The following is a 7,432-nucleotide window of genomic DNA, read 5'->3' on the forward strand; positions in this document are numbered from 1 at the left end:
TGAAATGCTATCCTAGTTCATCAGTTTGGCTGCATCACTATCGTCCCGTTTTCCTTCTTGCTTCTTGAGAGATCATCAGTTGATGCCTAAAGGCACCAGCAGCTGCCATTTGCTCTGTGTCTTCTTTGTAACCGGTACCATCCTAGGTCCTTTTAGCTTTGTACCTTATTTCCTTCTCAGGAAAAGCAGTGCCTCTCCCACTTCCATCTCCCGCTCGAAGGAGCAGCATAGGATGGACACATCAGGACCCTCAATGCTGGGATGTTGCTTAAGAATGACAAGGGATGAGATCAAAGTTGAAGCCACCTACCACAGTCTCTATGGGTTCCTCTCGCCTCTGAATGTGCCACTCAGCGTCCAAACAGGACACACTAAAAAGGATTTCACTACAGAGAGGTCAGTGGAACAACTGGATTCAGAAGGGCAGACAAGGTGAAAAGAAGCAAGCAGAAGCGTTAAGGTCCAAGCACTCGCCAGGGCAGGAACCATCACTGCCCAGGCCTGGAGGGGAGGGGCGTGACAGTGGACGCTGAATACAGCCGAGAGTGGGAGACTCGGAAGGAGACCTTCCTCCAGGAAGCACGCCTGGAGTAGCGCCTGGCCATGACTAGGACCAGGCAGAAGTGGGGAGGGAGCCAAGGCAGGAAACTCTGACCCTGCGCTCCTCCACCCTCCAGTATCCTCTCTCTCTCCTTCCCCAGCCAAACCCAACAGCTTCAGGAAGAAAGGGAGGCTGGGCAACGCTGTGTGCAGAGAGGGGCTTCTCAGGGAAAGAACTGGAAAGCAAGGAGAGACGATTGAAGAGTCAAGAAGCGGGGTGGGAGCAAGTGGGAATTAGACAGCGCAGGACTCCTCTTTTTTTTATTTTCTGTTGTAGGGGGTTGCTTGTTTTGTTTTTTGTTTTCGTTTTTGTTTTTTTTTTTTTTGCCTCACTACATGACAAGTAAGGCTTCCCTGATGGCTCCGTGGTAAAGAATCCGCCTGCCAATACAAGAGCCATCGTTCAATCTTTGGGTGAGAAAGATCCCCTGGAGAAGGAAATGAGAGCCCACTCCAGTATTCTTGCCTGGGAAACCCCATGGACAGAGGAGCCTGGCGGACTACAGTCCATGGGGTTGCAGAGTTGGACACCACTCAGGGACTAAATAACAACAACAGCATGTTATGCATGATCTTAGTTCACTAATCAGAGACTGAACCCATGCCCTCGCAGCAGAAGTGCAGAGTCTTAACCACCGGACCACCAGGGCCCCTCTCCTTAATCCCTTCCTTCTCTAGTTTCTCTCCAAAACTCCACGGAGGGGGTGCAAGAGCCCTGTTGCCCGCTCTTGAGAAGAGCAGAAGAAACACCTTCTGGAGCCGCTTAGGGCTGTCAATAGTTCAAGCGTAAGGAGCCCTCAGGCCTCAGAGTGGTCCAGATCCAATTACAAGCAGATTACACTAGAGTTTGGGGCCAAGACCTGGCCATGATGAACAGATTTTGAAGAAGTGTCCCCTCCATAAATCCCTCTCCTAAACTTGCAAAAGCCACAGGTAGCTGATTCCACATTCAAGGGTTCAAGTTTCTACCAGAGTTCCAGCTCATCAGGAGTTAAGTGCTCCTCTTACCCTGTTAGAGATGAGAAAAGCAATTCTGGGAGCCACTGAGCAAGAAGACACAGTCAAGCCTTAATACACATGGGGTTGGAATTCCTGCCTACTTCACCCCTGCTCTGTTATGAGCACACACACCTTACTCCCCGCCTCTTAAGACCACTTCACGGAGACCCTGTTTCATAGAGAGCTCACTGTGCTATGAGGGAAAAGCCCCATTCCTCAACTGTCTTCCTTTCATGCTGGTTAATATACTTCCCACTTCAAATGGTAACTAAGCCTGTCACTATCAGGATGTGCTCAAGCATGACCAAAACATTCACTCTGGCTAGACCATGTCAATTTTACTTAGTGAAAACTGCACCCACCACCCTTGCTCTGCACACGGGAAAAAGACTGGCCCTAAGAGACTGGTGCCAGGTCCATGGGTCTGGTTTAGTTCTGCCAAGGAGAACCCGGGCAATCTTTCACCATCATCGTCATTATATCGCAGGCTTAGAAAAACCAGGCAGCCTCAATGCCTCTTGGCTTTCTTCACCAGACAGTCTCTACCGTACATACGTGCTCACACACACTCGCACACACATACGCACGTGCACACACACACACACACACAGAGCCAGGAGCACGCAGGACCGCACTTTTCATGGGCTTCATGCGTCCCCCAGTGTGGGACCAAGATCAAGTGTAAGATGTACTGAATATGTTGGGTAACCAGAGTTTTCTGGAGAAGAAAATTTTAAAAAGAAAAAAAGAAATTTGCCACGAGGATTGCTTAAATTCTGTGCCATGGTTTCCAAAAGACACATTGACACAGACACGTCTCTTCTTTCTTTTCTACATCAGCAATACTGACGTTTGAAGACAGAGCATCTTCCTTGTGTGGTCTGTCTTGAGTATCCTTGGACATGGAGCAGCATCCCTGGCCTCTACCCTGGGGTAGTAGGATTACCCAGCTCCTCTTCAGTAGTGATCAATCAATAATATCTCCAGACACTGCCAAATGTCCCTGGGGTCAAAATCGTCCCAGCCGAGAACTTCTGTACAGTATGTTCACAGGGAAGGAATCTACTCAGTCCCCACAATCTGTTTGCCAACAACCATGGCTCCCTTCTGAGAACCCCTAGCTGAACCGTATCCTGTCTTGAAAGCACACAAGAAGCAGCCAGAAACTATGCCCTCTTCCCCATTCCCTCTCACCTTAACCAACATATTCCCTTTTTGTTTTGTCTAGGATACAAAACTCACAGAGTTTCCAAATTCGAAGCACGTATTCCAAGAAAATAATTGATCGTGTGTACAAAGATTTAATTACAAGAAAGAGCCTGCACCAAGGTTTATAATATGGAAAATTGGGAAACGGCCTAAGTGTCTGGTGATAGAATCGTGGTTAAACAAGCTGTGATACATTCATCCAGTAGAATATATACAGTGTCATTAAAAGTAAGGAGGATGGAAATGCCCGGGCACCATAAGATGTTCAAGAAATAGTAACAGAACGAAGTAGGTTACTAGAGAATCTTTTCAGTGGTCATCCCATTTTTAAACTCTTCTCAGTGATTATCCCATTTTTAAAGTCTCTTTGCATGTGCATAGAAAGAGTCTGCATCAAAAGTAGTTACTAACAGAGTTTTGTTTTTTTTTAATTTCTACCCTTTTGATCTTGAACTTCAATTTGTATAATAAATATATTTTACATAAAATTTTTATATAAGTTCTTGGATAGTCAGGGTCATCACACATGATTACACTTCCAAAGGACTGCAGAGAAAAAAGTCTAAGGAAAAAAAGGCTAGACACTATAGGCTGAAGTATGCATGAACACCATCTTTGAAATTCTCTGGTGACACAACTGCTTGTCCAATCCAGAGAATTCTTTAAAGCAAAAATAAAGCAAAATGACCCTAGTTTATATATTTTTTAAGTTATCCCACCCTAACTTAAACAGGGAAGGAAATGAGTCTGGAATTGACATCATTTTATTGTGTTTTTATTAGTCAGGAACTATAAATCCGAAGGGTTACCCACAGTATGAAGTCATTTAGAACCAAAGCGTTTCCTGGCTGGCAAAGGTGTTTATGAGTGGCCATATGAAGAAGACTGGATCATGGCTGGGCTCCAGGACCATCATGGAGGTGGCAGGATTTATGGAACTCACGCCTTGCTCAATCTGGTCAGAATTCCAAGAAGTAATCTGAAATCACTGAATGCAGAAAAATCATAAATCCTAAGATGTTGCAGCCATCCTCTTAAATTACAGCACTATCTTTTACAAGACTGCTTGTGAGAGACTGCCCCGCTGAAATAAACAATGGGAAAAAGCTGTCTCTATAATCTCTCCCTGCCACAGCTTCAGACATTCTTAACATGGCAGTGCATCTCTACTGTTACTGAAATTACTCTGAAACAATGATGGCATTTCAAGGATTTTCTGCAGAAAACCCCCAGGTTTAACTGTGCAGTCGGTACTTGGTATGCCCATTCCACTTCAGCTGATACTGCAGGCTGATTGGAAGGGGCTCAAGCATCCAGGGATTTGGGTATCCGCATGGCATCTGGAAACAACCCCTCACTATACTGAGGAACAACTGTATTCAGAACTAAAATTAAAGTACAGCTGCCTGAAGTGTTCCCGTGGTCAGAGTATTGGCAGATAATAATCAGATGGTTGGTAGGTGAGATGGTCAGAACCCCGGACACATATGTTGTTTAATCTCTCAGTCATGTTCTACTCTTTTGTGACCCCAAAGACTGTAGACCTCCAGGCTCCTCTGTCCATGGGATTTCCCAGGCAAGCATACTGGAATGGGTTGCCATTTCCTTCCCCAGGGGATCTTTTGGACCCAGGGATCGAACCTGCATTGGCAGGTGGATTCTTTATCGCTGAGCCACATGGGAAACCCCAAACCAGAATATATATAAGTCACTATATAAAGTTAAATACATACCCAAGAAGTCCTTATCCACTTGACTCCTCCTAGGCACAAAATTCAGATTAAATTCAGGATGTCCAATCAAATTTGAGTGTCATCTAGTGCAACAAATAACTGTTTAAGAATAAACATTTAACTGGGTGCCCTGTATTCTTATGTGCTAAATCTGGCAACTCTACCTGACTAGAATTCTCCTGCAAAGGCATGACATGAATCCAAGTGACCTTCAGAAGGACTATGCATTAATTTCTCCTATAATAAGAAGCAGCTTTTCTTATGAGAAGGGATTCTTAGATTCCTGAAACAGCATCAAAGTCAGATTTAACTGAATCAGAAAGACATAAGAAATGCTGGATGGAAAGTCAGAAGACTGAAGACCTAGTCCTGACTGTTGAGCCCTGCGTCCCAGGGTCATAGATCTGAGACCTCACACCAAGGCCTCAGAAGTGGAGCCCAGAACCCAGGTCACCTTAGAAGTTGGCTGAGCCCCAACTGTTACTAAAATCCCTTGACCATTATTAACAAGTTTCCTGTCTCCCAATTAAGCAAAGATAGCCACTCAGTAAATACACTATAGTGTCTCAACCAATCACCTAATGCCAAGCATCCAGGAATTTACTTTGTCTTGAGGCTATAAAAATTGGCTATTAACCCCCAAGAACTGTCGACTCTCTCTGGTCTGTTGGGAGGTCAGCCTGCTGTGTCGCAGTGCTCACATTATCTCTGCTTTTTCTTCTTAATAAACCCGCTCCCTTCTGAAATGCTCTATATCTGGAAATGCTTTTCAAACCCATGCTCAGACTCCCTCAGTATTGGCAATTCCAATAACCAGCTTTGCATGACTGAGACAAGCCCTCTAAACCCTGTAAGTCTGTTTCCACAATACATCCAAAGCAGAAAACAAGTGATTGCCGCCCTTTCTCTGAACTCACAGCAAACATTATTAAGTGATCACAGCGTTCCTTCCCACTGTGTCCAGAATTCTGCTTGGCAAAATCTCCAGGAGGCCACCAACCATGGACAAGACTACACCCTTGACAAGAAATCCACTTGCCTTCCTTGAAATAAATGAGCCAGCTCCAATGAGAATTTGGAATCCTTCGTGTTCCAAATTCAACCCTAAATGGCAAGATCATACCTAGTTTCATACTATTAAAAGCACCTGGCGTGTAGCTTAAACTAATCAACCACATGCTTAGATCATACTATTTCAGCTGGCATAATGTAAAATCAATTACAGGCACCAAAACACAAGAGGTCACTCATGTCAGATTCTCAAGCACAGAAATTAGAGTGTTTAAACTCAGCTTCTGAAACCAGGAGATGAACAATAGGCTCAGTAGGCACCTCTCTGTTTGTCTCTGGTCATATTAGCTTTTGTGACTGTGAAATAAAAAGGAGAATTTGATACACCAGGAAGACAGTTCTCCTGATAAATTGACTGTATATAATGGAAACAGCTGAGAGTGAGCCTCAGCTCTCCAGATTTCTCAGAGTTTATTCCATATGTTTCTTCCCACCCCCACCACCCCATCTCATCACAAACTCTGGAAGATTTCCAACACACAGCTCTAAAACTGGAGATACAGGGCACTGGATGCTTTATTCCTTCTTCATTTTCTGTAAGAAGGATATAAAGGAGAAAAGACCTTCTCTTGGCCTTTCACCAAACTGCTCCTTCTCACCCGTGTGCATCTCCCCTCCCCAGTACAGATGTGAAGTTGATGTAGAAGTAGAGGTGGAGGAAGTGGCTCTGGATAGCCCTACTCTCATCATCCTCTCCCCTTATCACTCCTCACAATGAAGGATATACTCTTTATGTCCATGGTATTTTGTACAGCATCTTACTGTACCCCTAAAATTCCTCCACCAAGTCAAAGCTCAACATTTTAAGGTGCAAATGATTGCACATGGCCTTTTATTCTTCCTTCAGTATCTACATAATGCCTTTTAAGTGTTTTTAAAATGTGTTTTAGGTCAGTGTTAATGGATAAAAAAGTGTTGAGTGGTAAGGCTCTGAGCATGCGTCTAGATTTTTTACAATACTTCTTATGGAAATAATTTCCCATTATAAATCTTTGCACTGTACGTTGCATTCTTCCCAAGATATAGCCTTGACGTGTGATACAAACTCCCTGTCTTCTTAGGCAAGTCTTCTCTCCCCATCAGAGCATAACAAGAGCAGGGTCCACACCTCTTTTTAGCTTTGTGTGTCCTGCTTCTAGATCAGTGTAGTGTAACACAGTAGGCCTTCAATATGAATTTCTGGGCTTCCCTGGTGGCTCAGTGGTAAAGAACCCGCCTGCCAATGCAAGAGACTCAGATTCGAACCCTGGTCCGGGAAGACCCCACGTGCTGCAGGGCAACTAAGCCCGCGCACCGCAACCTTGTACTCTAGAGCCCAGGAGCTGCGACTAAAGAAGCCTGCGTGCCTAAGCCCATGCTCTGCAACAAGAGAAGCCACTGCCACGAGAAGCCCCAGTCCCCGCTCTCCACAAGCAGAGAAAAGCCCATGCAGCAGTGAAGACCCAGTACAGCCAAAATAAATTAATAAAATTGATAAAATTATAAACAAATAAAAAAAATAAAAGCAAAACTTGACAACTACCTTATGATGTAGATTTTTTTTTGCCTTATTTATGTATTTTTTCCTTATACTTTTTATTTCGTATTAGGGTATATCCAATTAACAATGTTGTGATAGTTTCAGATAAACAGCAAAAGGTCTCAGACCTACGTATACATGTATCCATTCTCTCCCAAACTCCGCTCCCATCCAGGCTGCCACACAACATTGAGCAGAGTTCCATGTGCTGTGCAGTAGGTCCTTGTTGGTTATCCATTTTAAATATAGCAGTGCGTACATGTCCATCCCAGCTCCCTAACTATCCTTTACCCCCGTCCTT

The 7,432-nt window shown here is 44.3% G+C and overlaps 1 long non-coding RNA gene across 1 annotated transcript; it reads left to right on the forward strand.

Moving 5' to 3' along the window:
- LOC133249874 (uncharacterized) lies at positions 1-7,122 on the forward strand. The gene is made up of 3 exons (XR_009737152.1): positions 1-396; positions 2,828-3,036; positions 3,591-7,122. It is a non-coding gene; the product is annotated as an uncharacterized LOC133249874 (long non-coding RNA).
- The last annotated feature ends 310 nt before the right edge of the window (positions 7,123-7,432 follow it).

This window comes from Bos javanicus, chromosome 6 (genome assembly GCF_032452875.1).
Source record: "Bos javanicus breed banteng chromosome 6, ARS-OSU_banteng_1.0, whole genome shotgun sequence".
NCBI classification, from domain to species: domain Eukaryota; kingdom Metazoa; phylum Chordata; class Mammalia; order Artiodactyla; family Bovidae; genus Bos; species Bos javanicus.